General features: G+C 40.3%; 1 protein-coding gene and 1 long non-coding RNA gene across 3 annotated transcripts in view; one reads left to right on the top strand and one right to left on the bottom strand.

Moving 5' to 3' along the window:
- Nucleotides 1–10,685: 10,685 nt before the first annotated feature.
- On the bottom strand, nucleotides 10,686–11,587 carry LOC115579144 (uncharacterized). The gene is made up of 2 exons (XR_003983600.1): nucleotides 11,325–11,587; nucleotides 10,686–10,910 (listed from the first exon to the last, which is right to left on the bottom strand). It is a non-coding gene; the product is annotated as an uncharacterized LOC115579144 (long non-coding RNA).
- A 10,845-nt stretch (nucleotides 11,588–22,432) lies between these two features.
- Nucleotides 22,433–22,862, top strand: part of LOC115578680 (retinoic acid receptor beta) — a 390,811-nt gene continuing 390,381 nt past the window's right edge. Inside the window, exon 1 of one of the 2 annotated variants that reach the window (XM_030411757.1) lies at nucleotides 22,433–22,806. The gene's annotated coding sequence lies outside the window, so the exon portion shown is untranslated. The remainder of the gene's footprint in view (nucleotides 22,807–22,862) is intronic. The other variant, XM_030411754.1, reaches the window with a different exon arrangement.

The raw sequence follows: 22,862 nt of genomic DNA on the forward strand, positions 1-22,862 counted from the left end.
TGTTCTTATTTGCAGTGACGACCTGTTATTAGCTACTGCCAGCAATTTTCAACTGTAGTTTTCAATAAGCCACAGTTGCCTCCCATCACCGCTCTACCAGCAGAACTGTTTTTTAACCAGTTACAATGGTTTTTAACTTTAAATATGTTACCAAAGAAACAATGCGACATGATTAGCGATCAGTTTCCAATGAATGATAAAAATTCTGCATAAAAACAGGTGTTCCTTTGGCAGTTGTGAACAAATGCCTACAGAACCTGAGAATATCTGCTGTATGGAAATACCACAATTAAGTGTGAACAGTGGGCAAACATGGTTGTCATTTTGCTGTCTCTCTTTTCTCTAATCTATTGTCACTCACTTACCTTTCATAATTTCTAGGTTACACGAAGACTACAGCAGCTTCCTGAGCCACCATCGTGCATGGTGGACCCTCCTGGCCTGTAACCTGTCTGCCTGAATGTATCTGCACTGCAGAATGCACTGAACATTTATCAGACAGACTATGGACCTTTACGTCTGAGGGGAATAGTGCAGTAGGCCTTTAGTCACATGAATACTATTCATTTATCGCAAAAGTGTTATGATTAAAAGTACATAACTGCGTCCTCTGTCTTACATTGCTTATAGTTTTATTATCTTTTCTTTTTTATTATTAAACGATGAAAACACAGAACAGTTAGGAAAGATGTTTTATTGTAAGAAACATTTGTAAACATGTGTTGACATGAATGAAATAATAAGAAAATAAATATCTGAAGTGAAACAGTTTGACTTTATATATCAACTTCAATATCAATATGAAAATAATAACAAAGAAAGTATCTAGTTGCCATGGGTGTAAACATTCAGTGCTGACTTTATATTGAATTGTGTTCAGCCAATATAGACTACAGAAGCTTTGTAAGCTGGTGTAGGGCTCTCTGAGGTGGAGAGTGAGAGTTGTGCTGCGTGTCTGCGTGGTCCGAGAGGTCTTTAGGGATTATTAGTTTCAGCACGTCGTTCACATATGGGGCAGGGTCTTGGAAAACGTTCTCGAAGATCAGGTCCAACAGTGCATCACCTCAGTCTGCAGTGCAATAAACAAAAATGTATGTTTACAGGAAAATTGCAGTAGAACCAAAAAGCCTTGTGCTGTGGTGTTTTAAAGTTTCTCTTATTTCTCCTAATTACTTCTTATTTATACATTCTCCTTATTATTTATTTAGAAAACCATCTTAAAAGAATTCAAATTTTAAGTGTTTGTTTTCATCCTTTTGTGTGATGTCTGTGTGTCCATGTTTATTTTAATTTGTGAGGTTCAAATAAAAGATTGTAAAACTTACGGAATGTCGCCTCTGTCTTCACAGGTTTGGCTCTGCACTCTCCCTTCCTGGACTTTGGAAAGCTCAGTTTGAAAAGAGGATCTCCTGATGATGTGGTGGCTTGTCCTCTATCAGCCTTCTCATTGTAATGCAGTGCAGCCAGGTAGAGTCTTGAAAAGTAAAAAGACAATCAAACATGAAAACAATTTCAAGAAATGGGCAAATGTTCTCAAGTGATCAGCTTAATTTACCTGCACAGCATTCCCAGATATGGAAAGGAGTAACACATGACAGCACTGTTACAGTATAATTCAAGCACTAAAGGCTGCAACGCCTTACCTTACTCTAATAATCTGACCACTTTTTTTCAGTAACGAGTAATCTAACAAGTTAATATTTCCAAACAAGTAATCAGATTAAAGTTATTTTTTCAAGTCATTGTGCTCTACAATTATTTTTGCCATTTTCCTTAGTTAAAATATATATTTTTGCTTTCCTCTTGCGTCTCGGGGAGTGATGTCACCTACGTCTCAAGTCACGTTTTAGCCATGAGGATAACTCACGTGTAACACCACGCAGCAACACAAAAATGGAGGGAGGAGAGAGATGCGCGTTATCTAGCTGGAAATATGGTCATTATTTTGAGTTTGCCCCGGCCTATGCCAACATATTCTAGTTTAGAAAACATCTTCAAATGCATTATTTCACAAAATCCTGACAACTTAGAACCGGCGGAGGGTGTGTGTATGCACTGCTTGACCGACCGGGTCTCTGGGTTTGCATGTGGAGACCGTGTTGATCGCGAACTAGAGGCTCGCGGTTAGCATTAGCTTGGAAGCTCGCGATTAGCGTTAGCTTGTACTATGTGACACTGCTTGGTTAGTTCGTGTAAAATTGCTAAATAAACACAGGTAATATTTGTACATTCATACATTTCCCTAGGACACGTATTACATAGTGTGCAAGATTAGAAACGTACTACACACGATTCTGCTGAAGCACTAACTTGTGTGGTCAGAGAAGCTAACGTTAGCAGTTAGCAGCTAACATTACCTTGTTCTCAATGGCAAAACACACAGTACATCACTCAAGAGTTCACCCTTATCTACAGACACACAGCTAAATATTTGTATACTTACATGTCCCTCATCTGCAGGTATTCCACGCAAAGTTGGAAGTTCCCCACCATTTAGAAAAAGTCTCTGGACTACTCCTGCCTTGTACTGACCGAGGTTGGAGAAACAGTCAGTCTGGAGGTGGTCAGCATACACGAACAATTTTTGCTAACTGTAGCTGGACGTTGCCTTCAAAAATGAATAAATCCATGCCGCTCTTCTTTCCTCTGCGGCTGGGACACGATGGAGTGTTGTGTGCTCCTCTTTACAGCCAACAACAGCGCACTTCGGGTTGGGCTCCGACATGGTGCTTTCATAACATAATGGCGGATCTCTGAGAAGGTAACGCTGTAGCTGGTGGGTGGAGCCACCTTAGGTATGCGGTGAAGGGAGGGGATAGTGTGTGGTAATATGCAAATAATTGGTCGACGACGTAGACAACCGAAGCCAAATTTGACTCGCTCATCTGGAAACTGCAGGAGGACACTGTCAGAAACCTGTATCTCACTCAAAAAAACATGGATGGTCTTTTTTCAAAGTTTCTAGGCGTGTGGCAGCACTATAGACCCAAAATAACACACCAAATACCAGAAAAAGTCAGTTTTTCATAATATGGGTCCTTTAATAGTTTTCCTTTAACAACTGATCAGAGTGGACACACACACACACACACACACTCTTATGTAAGGAATAAAGATAGACTTTCACAGATGTATCAACACCTAGGCCTATATATCTACAGCTCTCCGTCAGACAATTAACTTTAAGAGGGTAAGTCTGTTGATATTCACATGTACATCATGTCAACACAGGTTCAGACACAGCTATACACGTTTATGTGTAATAATTACAATAACTAACATCAGTAACAACAATAAACAAGTTATTCCTTGTGTTTTTTACTCTGTGCCAGTTTATTCATTCACGAACTAATGGCCACCTTGGGCTTGCATACCTTTGACCAGGGATGCAATGTCAGGAGTGATGGTTGTGACAGCCAGTCTAAAGTCCTGGTGGACATCAAGTCTGTTTCTGGCTTTTGTTTTTATCGTCACAAGGGCACTGAATGCTGTCTCAGACAAGTAAGTAGTGCTGAATGGGAGAATAATCCTGGTCACTGCGTGTTTGGTCAGTCTGGGAGCAACTGTTTGTCCTTTGACAATCCAAAACTTTGTATCCGTTCTCCTGGAAATATTTTTTTACAGGGAATCAGCTTGAAGGTCACAAAGCTCATCTTCACAGCCGAGGTATTCCACGTCCTTGAGGGTGGAAATGTAGGGATCCAGCACCCACGCTTCCTTCTTTACGTACTCACCAATGTCGGCGTAGCGGCTCTTAATCTCCTCACGGAGCAGGTTCAGGTGCCGGGTAAACTCAGCGCACAAAGACGCACGCAGAGTGCCAGCAGACTGCTTCAGCAGCAGTGGAAAATGCTGTACTTCCCCGTTCGACATTTTTTCAAGTCTGTAATCCAGTTTGCGCACAAAAGCGTCCAGGGCGTCTTTGCACTGGATAACACTGGATTCAGGCCCCCTGCATCAGGCTTGTTTGTCTCATTGTAGACCGTGAATGTGTCCGCCAGGTATGCCGTTTTGATCCAAAACGCATCAGTCAGCTGTTCACACAGTGGTCGATTGTGATCTTGCAAGAATTCCAGTGCTTGCCGATGTAGCATGCAGGGGAAAATAACGCACCCTGGGGCTTTTTCCTTAAGACGGCTGTTAAACCCCTTGTTTTTGCCCATCATTGCTGCAGCCCTGTCAGTGCAACATGCGACCAGGTTTTCATAGGGCAGGTTGTTGGATGAGAGATATGAGTCCACAGCCACAAATATATCCTGGCCAGTTGTTGTTAGTAGATTTGTAGACATAAGAATGTCTTGTTTCAAGTCCTCGCCATCAATAAACTGCACATAAACAATGAGGACGGACTCGTCTGACACCTTGGTCGTTTCATCCAGCTGAATGGCAAAGTTAACATTCCTCAGCTTCTCGTGCAGCTGGTTTTGGCAATCCGCAGCCATTTGATCAATTCTGCTTTTCACAGTGTTGTCTGAGAGTGGGACAGCTTTCAATTTAGCAACAACCTGCGGTCCACACAGCCTCTCCACAATTTTCAGGCAGGCAGGTTTGATTAGCTGCTCTCCAATACTGTGTGGCTTTTTAGCCTTGGCAATTAACAGCGAACAGTCAAATGACGCCTCTGTGGCTCTTTGTAAATCACTACCCGCTCTTTCAAAAGCTGATCTAATGTCCGTGGATCTTCTTGATAGTGCCAGTTGCTTCTTCCTCTCAAAATATTCTCGACTTTCACCAATAGTCTTGTGGTGTTTGGTCTCCTGGTGTCGTCTCAGTTTGTTTGGCCTCATACTATCATCAGCTAGCTTCTCACCACAAATGACACATTCTGGCCGATAACCGTCCTGTCCCTCCATAAAACCAAAATCAAGGTAACTCTCGAGATACTGCCTTGTTTTCTTCTTTGGTCCAGATGAACCATCGGTACTTTTACGTTTCTCAGACATGATTTATTCATGAAGTGATATTGACCGGCAAAACAATCGGGGATGAATTACCCAGGTCTAGCCTTGACAACTGACTGATAGGCTGATAAGATGATCAGGTTGCTTACGTGAGTTCAGAGGTGTTGTGTTTGTAATAAATATCTTAATGAATTTAAATGTGGACCAAAAATATGTTTCAATTTGAATTCTACAGATTTTTAATTATCCAGTTTGGATGTGTTATTGAGATTTTATAAATGTAATCTGCACAAATATAATTTTGGTAACCTCACAACCTCAGAGCAGACAAAGTTGTGCACCCCCCTGCGATCTCTGGCGCCTCCCCGTGGGAGGCGCGCCACCCAGGTTGGGAACCACTGTGTTAGAAGGCTTTCTATGAATAGATTAATTTAACAGTTTCAAGAAACAGCTCAGACAAGAACTGAACTCTGACAGAATCCTCAGCTTAGAGACTACATGTTAAACCTGGCAGTACACACAAATACCTGTTTTTACTACCATTATAAGAAGCCCACTAATGGCAAAATAAATGTCAAGAGGATGTGGGAATTTTAACACTGCAGATATAAAAAACAACAAAAGGAAAGAGACATAATGCAGGCACAGGTAACTGAAGAGACTCAAGCAAAGAGTGTGGTCGGAAAAAAGACGTACATTCAGCAACAGGGGGCACATCTAAACGGCAGAGACAGGAAGGCAGGTAACAGGCAGGTACCAAGTCTAAACACTGCCGTCTTAATGGATGCTAGCATCAAGCCTGCATTGTTGATGCGACTCAATTTTAGTTGACACAGTCTTAGTTCTGTATTTGTCTTAAGCACTTTAAGTACAGACAGAAGGCAAGTTTTCATATTGTTGGACAACAAAATACAGCTCATGGTTTAACTATACAAGAGTGACAGCTACTCTGTTGAATGTGCCAAAATGAGATCATTTATCTGAAAGGCTGATGTTTAAATAGAAAGCTAGAAATGCACAGGCATTGACAGGCATCAATGGGCGGGAAGAGCAATTGTTGGAGGGAAAATAAAGCTCTGTGTGCAATCTTTGTGATGTGGCAGTAACTAGGTCAGTGTACACCAAATATGATGTTGACGTAACACCACCCACCCCTATTCTGTCTTGCTGAAATATAAAGCTGACAATGTTCTGTGTTTTTTCTTACTGACAACAGATGTCATCAGAAGACCCAACAATTACTCCAAGCCGCATTCCAAAAAAGGTTGGGACACTGTGTGAAATGTAATTAAAAACACAATGCAATGATTTGCAGACAAACTGTGTTTACACACAATAGCATTGCAATGTTGCTGAACACTATCATGCGTTTCAAGAAGTGTTGAACCTTGCCCTATCCTTGCTTGTGAATGACTGAGCCTTTTCAGGATATTCCTGATACATGCTGATGCTATCACCTGTCACCAATAAACCTGAGCATCTGTGGAATCAGGTGTTTTTGGAGCATTCCACAACTTTCCCAGGCTTTAGTTAGTCTTTAGCCACTGCCCCAAACGTGTTTCTGCTATCAAATTCAGAATAAACAATCAAACATGTAAAACATAAAATATATGGTCTTTGTACTGATTTCAATTAAAGGGAAACTCTCGCCAAAAGGCAACCGAGGCTTTATTTGTGATTGTATATGAGTCAAAGCTTCGCGTAAAAGCATATTTACGTCAAAAGAGGCACTTTTAAGATTCACCTTAGTTTCGTTTTTGGGCAAGCTAATTTTCAATGGAGTGCGGGGGCACTCGTACGCTAGCATCAAACACTTTTTAAAACACTAAGAAGGCTCGACACAACATGAAACTTTGCTCGTAGTATCAACAGGGTCTCTACACATGAACACGAGCATTTAAAACATTGTTTGTATACACAGAGTTTACTAAAAAGAAGGTTTTTGAACAACTCATGCCAGCAGCTGTATCTCCGGCGCGCTGCCATCATGGCAGACAAAAAGTGTCGATCCCCGAGTGCGACCTAACAGGCAGGAGAGCAATGGTGGACCGCTCTTCAAGCCTTCCTGTTAGGTCGCACTCAGGGATCGACACTTTTTGTCTGCCATGATGGCAGCGCCCGAAAACAAAATTATGGTAAATCTCAAGGCGCCTCTTTCAACGTAATTATGCTTTTACACAAAGGTTTGACTCATATACAATCACAAATAAAGCCTAGGTTGCTTTTTGGCGAGGGTTTCACTTTAAGTTTACAGTATGTCAGAAAGGATAAGCAATTTATAACATTCTGTTCGATTTATGTTTTACACACTGTCCCCACATTTATAGAATCCTGTTTGTATCAAGGTCTAATATATTCTTCCTCTGTGCCAAAGAGCTCCATTATTTTCTTGTTCTGTCATTTTACAAAGTTAACTTGTATATTGCAATGCATCATGGGTCCAAAACAATTACAGTAGCTGACAGAATTTTTCTACTGTAATATACTGTGAAATTACGGGCAAGTTGCGCTTGACTGTAAATAACGCAGTAGTACAGGTATTTATTGTTGACACTGAATGCGTAGCACAAGGCGGTTTGAAGAAGCTTGACATGATGGCGGATTGCAGAGGAGCAACAGCATTGTCCTCCACTCATCACTAATATGGAAGTATACTATTAGAAATAGCCTATACAATTAAAATGTGATTAAACTTGTAATGTAAATTACTTAACTTTTACTTAAATATAAGTACAGTGGATATGTTACAATGCAACCAGACACTGTTTGCTAATGTTAGCCTATTTAATTTTTATTTAATTGTAAACTGAGCGTAGTTACATTAACACTGGACTTCAACGTCTGTGTTGTGATGTTAACGTCACTCAGGCTTGAAGCAGATACAAAGCAGAGGTCAAACAACCACAGTAAGCGTCAACGCGAGGCCACGCTGTGTATGTAACCTGGAGTCTCCCCTTTACAGACATGCCCACTTTATAATTCACCTGTTCTAAAAATGGTTTATTTGAATATTTCTGCACACGGGGGTCCCTAAACAGTCCTTGAATTTCAGAAAGTTGGTCTTACTGGACAGCTGAGACTGGATTCAATGAATTCATTTGTGATGACAATGTATCGCAGAAGCAGTTCTTGCTGAAATCTGAAAATGCCAAACGTTTTTGATAACAAATGACAGAACGCATTTTCTATGGTGTTCCTCAAATGGGTAGGTGTCTTAATGCTGTATTTTGGTGGGATTATTGAACATTTTTATCAATTCTTGAGTGGTCTAATTGTTAAATTTAACACTAAATCTGTGTAAAAAAAATAGTATAAACTAAAATAAAAGAATGATTTGAGAATGATGAACAGCTGGAGCCGGGGGGACTTTATGATAGTGTAGATGGAGACCTCTTTTTGAAGAACTTGTCTATGTTTGACTTGAAGCTTCAGGCTAAGGTACTTTCTATTACCAGCATCAGTAATTCAGACCATCACTGAAGAGGTCCAAGAAGTTCACGATGTTGTTTAGTCGTAGCATTCATAGGCGTATTAATGTTTTAAATAAATTGCTTTTGTTGTGGAAAACAGAGTCATAGGAATAGTTGGTTCATGTTTATGGTCACAAGGCTGTACGAGTTGCCAACCAGTAGTAATGTAGTTAGCATAGAGTCCTTTAATTCGAAATCTCACAACCAGCCCAACAGCAGCAGCAAACTGGGACAATTACCAAAGAACATTTTGAGCCACAGCAAACATACCAAAACATGTCTAGTGCTCCACAACAGAATACATATAACAATTTATATTGAGTTATTTATATTTTACTGACATTAAGGTGTCCTCAGACCACTCCTTACTTTGGAACAATTTTGTATATGACAGACTGACAGAATTACTATGCACTGGAGCGTCTGGGTGGCTTGCACAGTGAGGCTCCAGTGTATATCCTGAATGTTTTTCACAAACAAAATAGTTCCAATGTAAGGAGTGGTTTAAAAGCACTGTGAAACTGCTAAATGCACTCAATTTGGTGTATTCTGTTCGGGATACTTAAAATGTTATGTTGGGGTGGTTTGTTTGAGGGTGTTGTTGTCCTTCCAAGCATGGGCTGGTTGGGAAATGTCCAGTCCATCACAACCTGACGGATTCTGCACTCTCTTGTAGAGCAGCTGTGAGACCAGTTTTTCATTACATTTTTCAATAATAATAATTATTGTGTAATGTTTTGAGTAAATCTAGTGGTGTAACATGTAAAGTCTAACTTCTTACAAGAGTCATCAAAACACAAGACATCCAGGAATGTACACTGAAAAAAGTAAATCTTAGAATGTGTAACTGTAACATAATTAAGCCTGTGATAATAAAAAACAAAGTTTGTCTCTTGACATGAATATATCAAGTTGTGAATTAGTCTACATTCGTTCGAAACACAAGCTGTATGCAAGTGGCCCAACAAATCTTCTCATGCAGAACCACACACACAATTTGCTCATTGCATTTACTCTGCTCAACAGCACCCTGTGTGGTGAATTCAGGGTACTTTGCGCAAACCGTCTGAGCACCAGCAGGGATGTGTTTTTTTTTTACGTTAAATCAGACGGCGCTGCATTTTCGGCTGCATGCAGAACACACCTGTCGGCCGTGTGTGTCTGGTTGTGGTTTGCTGTGCTGTCAAGTAAGCTCTGCTTGCCAGCCGCTGCTGCAGGCAGAGCGAGCCCAGTCGCAGGTGATAGACAGTGCCGACTTCAGAGTTCCCAAATACAAGGCCACTGAACAGGGGGCAGTGTGAGATGCGTGCTGCATAGACGACCTCTATGCTCGCTAGGTAACACCAATCACAACATGTAGCATACCAAAATGACAGGGAGAACCTCAACTAAATGTCCATACCAAGCATTGCCACCCAAACGAAACACAAAGAATATATTCCACTTCGATAAAACGCTGCTAAACTTATAAAAATATGTGGCAACTTTTTGCATCATTTTATCAAGTAGAACAAACAAGAGTTGTCTTTGTATGTACAACATTGATTTTGCAAGTCATGTTACTTTTACTAGTAAAGTCAACATTAATTTTGCTAGTTAAGTCAACTTAAAACAATTGAGTTGACTTTTTTTGCTAAATTAACGTTGTACGAACAAGGACTACTCTTGTTTGATCTACGGGATAATATGATGCAAAAAGTTGCCTTACTTTTTTTTTAAGTAGATCAAGCCCCGTATTTTTATCAGTGCACTTCAGTCCTTCACAATAAAATTACATGCTTCACCAACTCCAAAATATACCGTTAAGTCTTCTTAATTTACATTTAACATGTATACGTACCTGAGCCACTCAAGCTGAGTGTCACCTAAACATTCCTACTGCTTTCCCGCATAAAGGTCACTTTGGTTTACTAATTGGACATGTAAAGACCATAAACTGCACCAGACTGTAGGTGGCCGATAGGGAATATATCAGTGAACAGTGTCCGACTGGTGACAGAGATGGTAATGTTTCATTAGTATTCCATTTGCTTAGGTCATCTTTTCAATAGTTATTGTATTATATTTGTATCTTTGTAAAACTGTATTGAGTTTTAATAATAACATTTTATATAAATGTCAATATTTCAGCTCGCACTGTGGCTTTAACAGGTTAAGAGAATCAAATGCAGTGTTGATGAATATTTGATCAAAAGCAATCTTGGTCTCATTAAAAATGTGTCACGCCCATCTGGGCGGCTAGAAGTTAAAATTCTTTAAATATATAAACTCTACTGGGGAGATTTGCAGACTCAAAACAGCACGCAGACGCCAGTTCGCAGGGAACAAGTTATATTTTAAAAGAGAATAAATAAATGATAAAAACAGGGTAAAAATGTCATATAAAATGAGATAACAAAACAAGATTTAAAAACCAGTCCAATGGGTGTCAGTAATGTCCCAGGGTCCAATGTACAAGATGCCTGAAAGTCCAGTCTGTGGTGTGCCGACTACTCCTGGCTGGGGGCCTGGCGTCCTCTGCCACGTGCGACATCTGGTTCTAGCAGGTACAGACGGGGAAAGAAGAGGGAGAACTCAAATCAGCGGACCCAGTCCCACTCATTCGTCCTCGGATGTGTTTACAGAACGAACTAAACCGATCTACTCCAGGTGGCCGACTAGTAAAACCATATACATACTAGGAACGTTAGATCACAATAAACTAATATACACTAAGCAAATCGAGTCAAAATCAAAGGAAAATCATCAAACCCACTTAGGTAAAATAATAAGAAAATCACACATAAAATACACCAAAGTAAACATGCAAATAACTAGCGGCCCTCCTCTTAGTTTCGGTTCGACTAGTAAACTCCTCCGAGGCGATAAGTAGTGTAGCGCGCTGGGCATAACCCACAATAGAATATAGAATAGGTAAAGAGGGAGACTTAACTGGAGGAGGGGTGAAGCTTACATTTCCCACATTACACTTTCCCACGTAGCGTGTCTCCCTCTCTGTAGCAGCCAGACGTCTATGGTCTCTCGGTTGCTGCTCCTTCCTGGTGCGGTCGCGCCACTGGGGTTCTTCTTGTTCCCTTAAATTCGGTCGATCCGGCCATAGGCTGGTTGGGACCCTGTCGTTCTCTCAGGCTCTTTCTTTCCTCCCGTCGCATCGCGCCGCTGCCTTTTGGCGTCTCTCATCCCCTTTGTATGCGCCCGCACACCTGGCTTGCATTTTCTCAATCACTTGGCTGAAGGTGGGTTGGGCTCGCCACGCCAATCAGCATCTCTCTGTGACACACATACACATGCACACACACACATACAGACACTACACCCTGTGACAAATGCATAATTTGCAAAGCTGCTAATGTAGAAAACAAAAATAACTAACTGTTGTATTGTGATGTATTAACAGCTATTGAGTTTCCAGGTAACTTGTGTAATTTAAAAATAACACAAGATAATGTTGTACGCTAAATAACAGTTTAGTGTTGTTTTCCTGTAAAACTGCTGTAATTTATGTATTAAAAAAAACCTGTAAAAGATATCCAGTAATAAACTGTAATTATTTTTACTGTTATTAACAACAATAGCAACAGCAAAGACTTTATTGGCAACTTTTTGCCAGGTATTTACTGTAAATTCTACAGTCAATTTGTTACAATTTAAATAGACTAGTGCAGTGCCCGTAGGAAGTATGTATTCCTATAGAAAAGTGGGAGGTTAAGTAGCTTTTTCATGGATGGCCAAATGAGGTTGTGTTTGAAGGTGGGACGTCAGGGATATAATTGGCTGTTTTTGACTACTTTTGATTATACCATTATATTTCACCTTAAAAACTATTTACCTTGCCTTACTTGGTGTAATCATTTTCAGCACAACCTCACATGTGTGACTGTACAGTTATTTTTTTCATTTTAACGTACTATATTAACACTATGGACCTAAAATCACAAAATAACATAAAATCAGAGTAGAAAAAGTTAGTTTTTTTACTGTGAAAACCACAAATATGTTTAATGAACCAATTGCATTAGTTATAATGCAAATGTAAATTGTTGTTTGCTAAATTGGTGCATAAGTTTTTGAAATTTACAAAGTTATGTGTAACTATTTACATTTAAATGCAGGCAATGCCTCAGGCTCAGGGCTCAGCTCATTCCTGCTTGTTCCACCATTAGCCGTCTCCTCCTTGGTTTGCCTCACAACACGACTCCACTACACACTGAACACACTACACCAAACACTACATAACACACTAACTATACACTCCAAACATGCTATATGTCACAAATCTCTCAACTCTCAAAATCCGCTCTCTCTGTCGCTGTCTCCAACACATCACTGCTGCTGTCAATCATCCGCCGATGTCCCTCCCACATCTTCCTGTTCCTCAACAACCAAACTTGCTGCTTGGACACTTTCGTGACAAAAGCACATTTTTACTGTTTCTTCCTGCACCAGACATAAATCAAACGTAACAGCAATGTTCGCGAAAAAGCGTGTTGGACATTATTTACCCTAAATTCGTTTTTGGACGTGCCAGTGCGTCCGCTCTGTCGACTCGGGAGGTGGGCCGTGTGGGTCGGCTAGCGGCTAGCAGCTAGCTAGCGGCTAGCAGCTAGCTACACACGGCCATCCACAGATTCCGATCCCACTTTGTTGTCCGTGCGTCTCTGGATCTCCTCCGGTGGACAATGCTCGTGGAATTTGTAAAGCATTTATGAAATAATTTATTCACGGTATCATTGCAGTCCAAACAAATGCAAAATCGCACACCCTTGAACCACGCAGCAGCCATGTTGAAGATCTCAGGTCAGTCTGATCCTGATCCGCAGAGATATTTGAGGAATACACACACACACACACACACACACACACACACACACACAGACAGACAGAGATTCGCATTAGTATACATTATTGTATGTGATGGACAGCATATGCACAGACTATGTGTATAAAAATTTTATTTAGATTTGTACTCAAGCCATCTGCTGTAACAACCATTCCCTATTTTGGTTAAAAAGTTTATTAAAAATACTGTGTAGACACATGTAATACACTTAAGGGAAAGGGGAAAGGTCACTGATATTGTAGAGATGGAGTCACATTTTCATCTGAGAAGCTCATTGCACTTTAGGTGGTAGCATGGTAGCAACAAACAGCTTGAGGGAGCAAATGATACCACGAGTAAGTGATTCTTTGCATATGGAGCATCTCCATTTGTTATATATTCACACAATTACAAAATAATATTGGGCACAGAATACATTTTTGATGCACGAAAATTGGTAATAGCAGTTTACTAACATTTTTTCATGTACAGTATGGAGAGCAAACTATCAGGTTAGCTGTGTTGTGCTTTTGTGATCGTTGCTTGATCTTCAAACATGAATACTGTCATAATTTCCTTATAGCAACACAATTTCTCAAATGAAATGGTGCCTAAATTGAATTCAGGGGAATTACCATTCGGATCCCTGCTGAACATGGAGGTCAGAGGTGAGGCCGCCTCAGCTGACCCTCTGAGCTGGAGGGATTCAGTGTTATTAGTTTCAAGGACTGTTGGTGCGCTGGATGTTTGCTCAGTGTAATAGATGCACACATAAATGACATAGTCCGATTCCCTTGCCTTAAAGAGTTTAAATCAGAAAGGACTATCTGAATTTGTTCACATGCTATTATCTCTCTATAAAAGCAAGGAATCTCTGTCTGTCTGTCTGTCTGTCTGTCTGTGTTTGCCTAAAATATCTCTGCGGATCAGGATCAGACTGACCTGAGAGTTTCAACATGGCTGCTGCGTGGTTCAAGGGTGTGCAACATCGCATTTGTTTGGACTGCAATGATACCGTGAATAAATTATTTCAGAAATGCTTTACGAATTCCGCTAGCATTGCTAACCATAGCCACCACAGTCACGTGCGCACCAGAGCCAATCACTGCATACCGTAGCCACGTGCGCACCAGAGCCAATTACTGCAGAGCATACGCCACCCCCCACCTTAAGAAACAAGCGTATTTATACCTGCAGCGGCGCGAGCTGGACCGGGATTTTGCCGGCGGTTCGGTCCCGTTCTGTGCATCTAAACTGACTGTTGTGGATTAATGAGACTAAACGAGTCTGGACTGAGTCTGTTCGAGTCTGAGGAGATCCGGAGACGCGCGGACAACAAAGTGGAATCGGAAACTGTGGATATTCGTGTGTAGCTAGCTGCTAGCCCACCCACACGGCCCACCTCTTGAGGCGACGGACTGGACGCACCAGAACGTCCAAAACTGGACTTAGGGTAAATAATGTCCGTCACGCTTTTTCACGAACATTGCCGTCACGTTTTATTTGTGTCTGGTGCAGGAAGAAATGGTAAAAACTGGCTTTTGTCACGAAAGTGTCCAAGCAGCAAGTTTGGTTGTTGAGGAACGGGAAGTTGCGGGAGGGACGGAGGTGGATGAATGACAGGCAGCGACGGTCGGTGTAGAGACAGCGATAGAGACAGCGATATTGAGAGTTGAGAGATTTGTGACATTTAGCATGTTTGGAGTGTATGGTTAGTGTGTCATGAAGTGTTTGTTGTAATGTGTTTAGTGTGTAGTGGAGTCTTTTTTTTGTTTAATGAGTCAGAACAATGAGGAGACGGCTGAATGTGGAGCAGGCAGTGCAGCTCTTCATTAAGCTGGAAGGAGCTCAGGCAGACCTGAGCATTGCCTGCATTTAAATGTAAATAGTTACATAAAACTTTGTGCATTTTTAAAATGTATGTACATATTTATCAAACAACAATTCATATTTGCATTATAAGTAATAAAAAATGGTTTGTTAAACATATTTGTGATTTTCACAGTAAAAAAAATCTAACTTTTTCTACTCGGATTTTATGTTTTTTTTCATATTTTAGGTCCATTGTGTTAATACAGTATGCCAAAATAAAAAAATAACTGTACAGTCACACTTGTGAGGTTGTGCTGAAAATAATGACACCAAGTAAATAGTTTTAAGGTGAAATATAATGGCAAAATCAAATATAGTGAAAAACGGCCAATTATACTCTGGAATATCAGATTTCACAACAAACCTAAATATCCCTGATGTCCCACCTTCAAACACAGCCTCATTTGGCCATCCATGAAAAAGCTAATTAACCTCCCACTTTTCTATAGGAATACATATTTCCTATGGGCACTGCAGTAGTTAATAAGAAAACAGTATTTAAATAATTTCTGATGCCTATATTTCTGCCTACCTTGCTCTGCAAAAAAACATTCAAAAATCAACTTAATTAAATGGTAAATAGTCTTGCATTTTTATAGCGCTTTTCTTGTCTACTGACCTCAACACTTGACACATTCACCCATTCACATACACATTCATACACTGATGTGCCTTTTCTTTTCTCTAATTGAGATACACTGAGGAGCGTGTGGAAACTGTGGTTAGAGTTTCTTAAAGTTCGTATATTAAATGCAGGCTTGGGGAGTAACGGACTACATGTAACGGCGTTACGTAATTAGGATACAAAAAAACAGTAACTGTATTCCGTTACAGTTACAGAAAAAAAAGACGTAATCAGATTATCTATACATCTGGAAAAAAATGGGATTATTAGTTGGATTACAATTTAAATATATGATGATGAATGATGAATGAATGTGAATTCTTGAATTAATCTAACACTTGTATGCACGCGCGCACACATTACTACAGTTCACGACAAGTCAGTCACAACGACGCTCTGCTCTCAAGTGAAGCCAGACGGCTCATTATGGCCTCGAGCGCTAGAGAAAAAAATGCTTTCACTGCGTGGAAATTTTGCCATTACTTTGTTTCTAAAGAAGAAAGGGGGAACAACATCACTGTACAGTGCAAGCTATGCCTCCCAGCTGTGCACAAACTGTCATCGTCCAAGGACTCCACATCTAATTTAAAGAAACATTTAATGGTAAGCGAAACTGCGAACATTAGGAAGCTACACAGAAATTCTGTTAGCTAAATTTAACATTAGTTAGCCTGCTAACCAGGCTCGGGCTGTCATTGTTACTACTACTACTGCTACTACTGCTGCTGCTGCTACTACTACTACTACTATCTTGGGTCTGTGGGTGGTGCTGCTGGTGACCGGGATGGTACGTGTTTAGGTTTTTTGGTAGTTTTTAAGTTTGAGCATGACGTTCAAATGTGAATACCGTAACATAATTTAGCTAAATGATCACAGAAGTTTTTATTTCTGATATAATTTAACATGCTGTAGTACGAAGGCTCGTTTTGTATGGAGGACCAAACCTGACATAAGTATAAATAAATAAATAAATAAATAAATCCATAAATGCATAAATAAATACATGAATAAATGCTTAAATGCATAAATAAATACATAAATAAATAAATAAATGCTGAAATAAATGTATAAATAAATAAATGCATAAATAAATACATGCATAAATAAATGAATAAATATATAAATGCTGAAATAAATGTATAAATAAATAAATAAAAGTATAAATAAAAGAATAAATGCTTTTTATTTATTTATACATTTCTGTTCACCTACATTTATTTATTTCTGTATTTCTTTTCACCTACATTTATTTATTTCTGTATTTCTGTATTTCTCTTCACCTACATATATTTATTTCTGTATTTCTGTGTCCATATGTAAATGAGGAGGTAGGAGTTCCTAACCTCAGTCAAGAGCATGATTGGTTACAGGAGTGTGCTCGATGAGGGTCTACTACTTCTGCCTTACTAGCAGCGCTGATTCCTGTACACTGTACAGGAATGTTGCTGGCTACCAGCAAGCCCGCTCAGCTAACTGTTAGCTGCAGTTGTTGACATTTGTTCATGTAGCTCTGGTTTAGTTATGAATTTGACTGGCGTTCATTTTAACTTGCGAAGGTCCCAGGTGTGCTGGTGGTGTGGTTTGAGAATCCCGTCTGGAGAGAGAGGGATCCTCAGCCATGTCCGCTAACCAGGAAAAACGTTCTGCTCATCGCTCCAAGTCATGTATATGTGTATTCTAGACGAGCGCTACAGAGCACAAATCGTCCAAAAGTGCATGTTGTCGGTCTCATATCTTTGTCGTGAATGTCTGTACTCTCAAATAACTCATGGGTGGAACAGGCTGAGGCATTTGTTCATGCCAAGCGGCTCGAGAGCGGCGTGGAGACCCCTTTTAGCTCTTATGTTAGCTGTTAGCTGCTCGCTGTAGCGCAGCGTCCAGGCTACCTTGTGACACCGGTTACCATAGGGTATTTTTCATTCCGCACTGTTCAAATGGTCGCTTAAAGCCATCGTTCCGAGCCGCATACATCGTTATTAAGCTGAAGCTAAGTCGGTGTGAAAAGTGTACACTGTCATACAGCCTGCTGGTCAAACAGTCTGCAGAGTACGTTGACATCCAGCACGAGCTCAGTGTGAGGTCAATCAGCTGTGGCAAATCGTGAGACGTCCAGATCAACCTGTGATACAAACACCAGTAGCGACAATGGTTCATAGGAAAGCCCAGACATGTATCTCACTCTCGGTGGTAACATGTGTCAATAGTTAACCTGGACGCTACGCTCTTAGCGCTGCAGCGAGCAGCTAAAAGCTAACTAGCAGCTAACTGCTAACAGCGGTGTCCACGCCGCTCTCGAGCCGTTCGGCGTGAACAAATGCTTAATACTGTTCCACACATGAGTTGTTTAAGAGTACAGAGATTCACGACAAAGATATGAGACCGACAACATGCACTTTTGGACGATTTGTGCTCTGTAGCGCTCGTCTAGCAGTGGTTTGCAAGTCGCAGCCCCGGCTTCTCCGTGTGGATAGAAGTGTTCAAGCCACGTCAAAACGAATACACGTATACATGACTTGGAGCGATGAGCAGAATGTTTTTCCTGGTTAGCGGACATGGCTCTCCAGACAGGATTCTCAAACCACACCACCAGCACATCTGGGACCCTCGCAAGTTAAAATGAACGCCAGTCAACCTTTCACACTGGTCGAGGCCATTAAGATAACTGGAGCTGTTTACAACGTTACAGAGAGCGAGGCTTGAGATCAGGAATCGTTTGCTTTTGTCTGGCTCTCCGATTTGACCAATCATGCTCTTGACTGAGGTTAGGACTTCCTACCTCCTCATTTACATATGGACACAGAAATACAGAAATAAATATATGTAGGTGAACAGAAATACAGAAATACAGAAATAAATAAATGTAGGTGAACAGAAATACATAAATAAATAAATGTAGGTGAACAGAAATGTATAAATAAATAAATGTAGGTGAACATAAATGTATAAATAAATAAGAAGCATTTATTATTTTATTTATACTTTTATTTATTTATTTATACATTTATTTCAGCATTTATTTATTTATTCATTTATTTATGCATGTATTTATTTATGCATTTATTTATTTATACATTTATTTCAGCATTTATTTATTTATTTCTGTATTTATTTATGCATTTATTTATTTATTTATTTATTTATTTATTTATTTATACTTATGTCAGGTTTGGTCCTCCATAGTTTTGGTTCGCTCCCGTTTGCCCTGTTAATTAAAAAGAAGACATTACATTGTTAATACAAACTCAACACTTCCTGTGTCCGTCTCAAATTAAAAGTCCTCTAGCATAAATAGCTCAGTAGGCTTTTATTGTGAAACATTTGCACAGACTTCATCATGGAAAACTCGTTGACTTGCGAGGGCCCCATAGGCACTTGAAATGTAGCTACTGCCACCTTGTGGGGCTTGTACGTTACAAAATTACCTGAAACACCTGCAGTGACTGAAATGGGTCACTTACACTTTAGATCACAGCAAGGTATTAAAATAGCATGATTATATCAGGAAATTGTATGGGTAATTTTGGGGGACATATAAGTGACACACATCCTATAGGTGGGGGTGTTTTACAACTGCTATTACTCGAAATAGTAGTTACAATAACACTAATAATAATTGTTACCATTATTATTATTATTATTATTATTATTATTATTGTTATTGTAATATTTGATGTAATTTTTGAATACTGTATTGACCCGAATATAGGACGACCCTGATTATAAGACGACCCCTCTTTTCAAGACTAATCTTCAGACAAAGACTCTGATAACCAAAATTCGTTTCTCAATAACAAACTCACATACCCTCCTGTCAATCTCTTAAGCGGCCGCTTAGAGGACCACAATAAGCTTTTCTCTTACTGTTTTCAGACGGTCTTTTTGGACCTGCCATCTTCAGACATTACACTCCGTAACTCCATATTTCTTGGCTGGCTGACAGTTGTTTGGCGCCTCCGCTGCATTGATCACCTTTATCTTAAAATTAGCATCATAGCTCCGCCTCAGATGTCTGTTAACTTGCCACACTTGATCCACTTTGCTCTGTAAAATCACTGCGTCTCTCCATTTTTCATCTCCTGTCACTTCCTCTCCGCTGTGATTGACAGATAACCCCAGCCACAGTGTCAGTGACGTCTCTACAATAAGCTGGCGCCCTCTGCCGTTGCGGTCGTGTAGCGACCCAGACAACTATCAGCATGTGTCAACGGTTAGACCCCAATTATAAGACGACCCCACTTTTTCACATAATTTTCTTTGAAAAAAACCTCGTCCTATATTCGGGTCAATACGGTACATCTGAATAGTTTGTAGTCAATGAATAAAACTGAATAAATCTAACATACCCTACAATAATTACATTTTTTATTTGCTTTATGTGTTCCTTAGAGAGGCATCAAGGTCATTTACTCCTGACCAAATAAGACACAAGTCAGTCTGAGCTGACTGAGCAGCCCATTGAATCTGAACATGGACAAGAGAGACCTCCCCTAAAACAAGCTAAACTTCAACTTGGAAACAACAGCATATCCCAGACTGCAGTCAATAGACTGATATTTGAATTTGTCATCGACGATGTCCAGTCTTTCTCCTTGGTCGACCAGCCTTCATTCAGAAAGCTTATACAGGGAATCAGTGGGGGCAAAACAGCCATGTGCAGAAAGACTCTAGTTCAGCATATTGAGAGGGAATTTGCTGTCATGAAAGAAAGCTTGACTGCAACACTTCAGAAAGTGACAATTGTGTGCACAACAGCAGACTTATGGACTGCACACAATCGAAGTTTCTTTGGTATGACATGCCACTGGATTGAGGAGGAAACGATGAAAAGGAAATCTGCAGCACTGGCCTGTGCACGAGTGAAGGGACGGCATACTTACGATGTCCTTGCTGCAAAAATCAGTGAAATACATGCAGAGTACACAGTACAACACAAAGTAAGAGCCACAGTTACAGATAATGGGAGTAACTTTGTGAAAGCTTTCCGTGAATTTGAAACCAATGAGGAGGCAGCACCAGACGAGTTTGATGATGGAATAAGGTTCACGGATATGGATGCAGTTCTGGAGACAGAGGGAGATGAGGAGCTTCATTTTTTCCTTCCAGCACATCAAAGCCATCGTGAGCGGCCATGAGGCAAAAATGGCAACAACCACCATGCCCAAATTCCGCTTGTGTTGGCTTCCTCCAGAAAGGAAAGAGGAAATGTGCAAAACAGTGATTCAGGAGGCAACATTTTTCGAATCCAGAGCACCTCCTGCAGCTGAAGTGATCATCAGCGCTGAAATGATGGATCAGATGAGGAGTTTTTTGTGTTTGGGAAGGCAAACAGGGCTGATAAAAGCACAGCGGAGGAAGAAGTCCGGCGGTTCCTCGATGACACTGTGAAAACCATGGATTCCCTACATGCATTTCCCTTGATTAAGCAGGTCTTCATGAAGTACAATACTACACTGCCTTCTAGTGCTCCAGTTTAACGTCTGTTCAGTTATGGAGGAAATGTACTGACTTCCTCTCGTAGCCAAATGTCAGACGATTACATGGAGCAAGTCCTCCTCCTTCGTTACAACAGAAGCTTCTGCCCAAAGCTAGATTTTGACTGAACGTTGACACCTACTTTTTCTGGTCTGTGGGTTTTCCAAATGGTGCCTACTCACTTAACTGCTATTGTGAAGGCAGCAAATGTTCCTTTTGCCTTGTAAACTATGGTCTATGATCTTAAATGTAGGACTGTACCTTATTTTAGAATTTTCTTCCTGAATTTGATTTATAGTTTTATATTTATTTTGAAAAAATCAGTAGGTGGACACCTGATCTGTAAAAAAAAAAAGCAGCTCTTAATCCACATACTAACACAGAGCATTTTCTGTTTACCTTGTAAAGGAGCATATTTTATGTTTGCTTTGTAAATTACAGTATTCTGTAGCTAACAAGACTTGACTTGGCATAGGCATTTTGACAGTTCAGCAGGTAGACACCTGGTTTATTAAAAAATACTTTAGGTGCTCTTAATCCATGTAGTAAAGTTAAAAATATCTTGTTCTATTTCTTGTAAAAGGAGCAGATTTTTTTTTCTGCTCTGTAAAGTATACTCTTCTGTAGCCACATATTTTAATTTGGAATCTGTAAGCCTACTGCCTGAATTTGCTTTATGGTTTCATTTTCTTTCATTCATTCTGTGTTCTTTTTGTATAATGAAAATTCATTTGCTGGACACTGGATTGGTTAGTGAGGATCCTCTTAAACATTGTTTTAAACTAAAACAAAGCATTTTCCAGTTTGCATTGTAAAGAAGCAGATTTGTGTTTGCTTTGTAAACTGTTTTACAGTTTTCGAGTAATATATTTGTGTTCTGTCGTACAGAATTAAAAGTCATCTTGTGGATATTTCTTCTTTCTTGTCTTTATTTGCATTTGTATTGAGGTAATCCAAAAGTAACTTAAAGTAATCAAGTTACATTACTTTAATATTGTGGTACTTGGATTACGTTACTGACTACATTTTTTAACAGGTAATTAGTAACTGTATCGGACTACATTTTTAAAGTAACCCTCCCAACCCTGATTAAATGAATATTACTTGTTGGGTCACGATTTTAACGAAATTCAAAGAAACATGTAACGATTGGGACGGCTTGTTGCCATTTTCTGTCAAGTCTCTGCTTTTCTACAGTAACTGACGCTCCTTGAACACCGAAATGTCAATAGGAATTGAGCCCAAACACCTCCACGCCAGACAGGAGGAATCCTGTTGTTTCCCCGGTGAAGTCACCCTCGAGACTGAACTGTGTTGTGCGGGTGAGCGCCACCTAAGTGCTCGTGTCATGTGGTTAACAGTGTCAGTTTAACGAGCGCTCCCATCACGCTGGGTTAGACCCCGTCTTGCCGTGGTGCGGCAGCACGCCCGTCAGAAATAAAGCGCTCCGTCTGAGAACAGCGGCTGCGCGCCGTCGGGTCGAGTTCCCGGTGCCAAAAGGACTTCACCTCTCCTCCCCAAGAGCAAATAACGGCGTGTCTCCTCGCTGCTCGGCTGCATAGTTAAAGCTGCGGACGGTAAGCAGCATCATCTGAGAATACAAGTTTGAAATAAAGATGTCAAGACCAGACCACTAGCAGGATGCGGGTAAGTTTCTCCACGCTGACATGTCTGTTTGAGGCAAATTCTGCGGCGGATGACTC

Source organism: Sparus aurata, chromosome 3 (genome assembly GCF_900880675.1).
Source record: "Sparus aurata chromosome 3, fSpaAur1.1, whole genome shotgun sequence".
Taxonomy (NCBI): domain Eukaryota; kingdom Metazoa; phylum Chordata; class Actinopteri; order Spariformes; family Sparidae; genus Sparus; species Sparus aurata.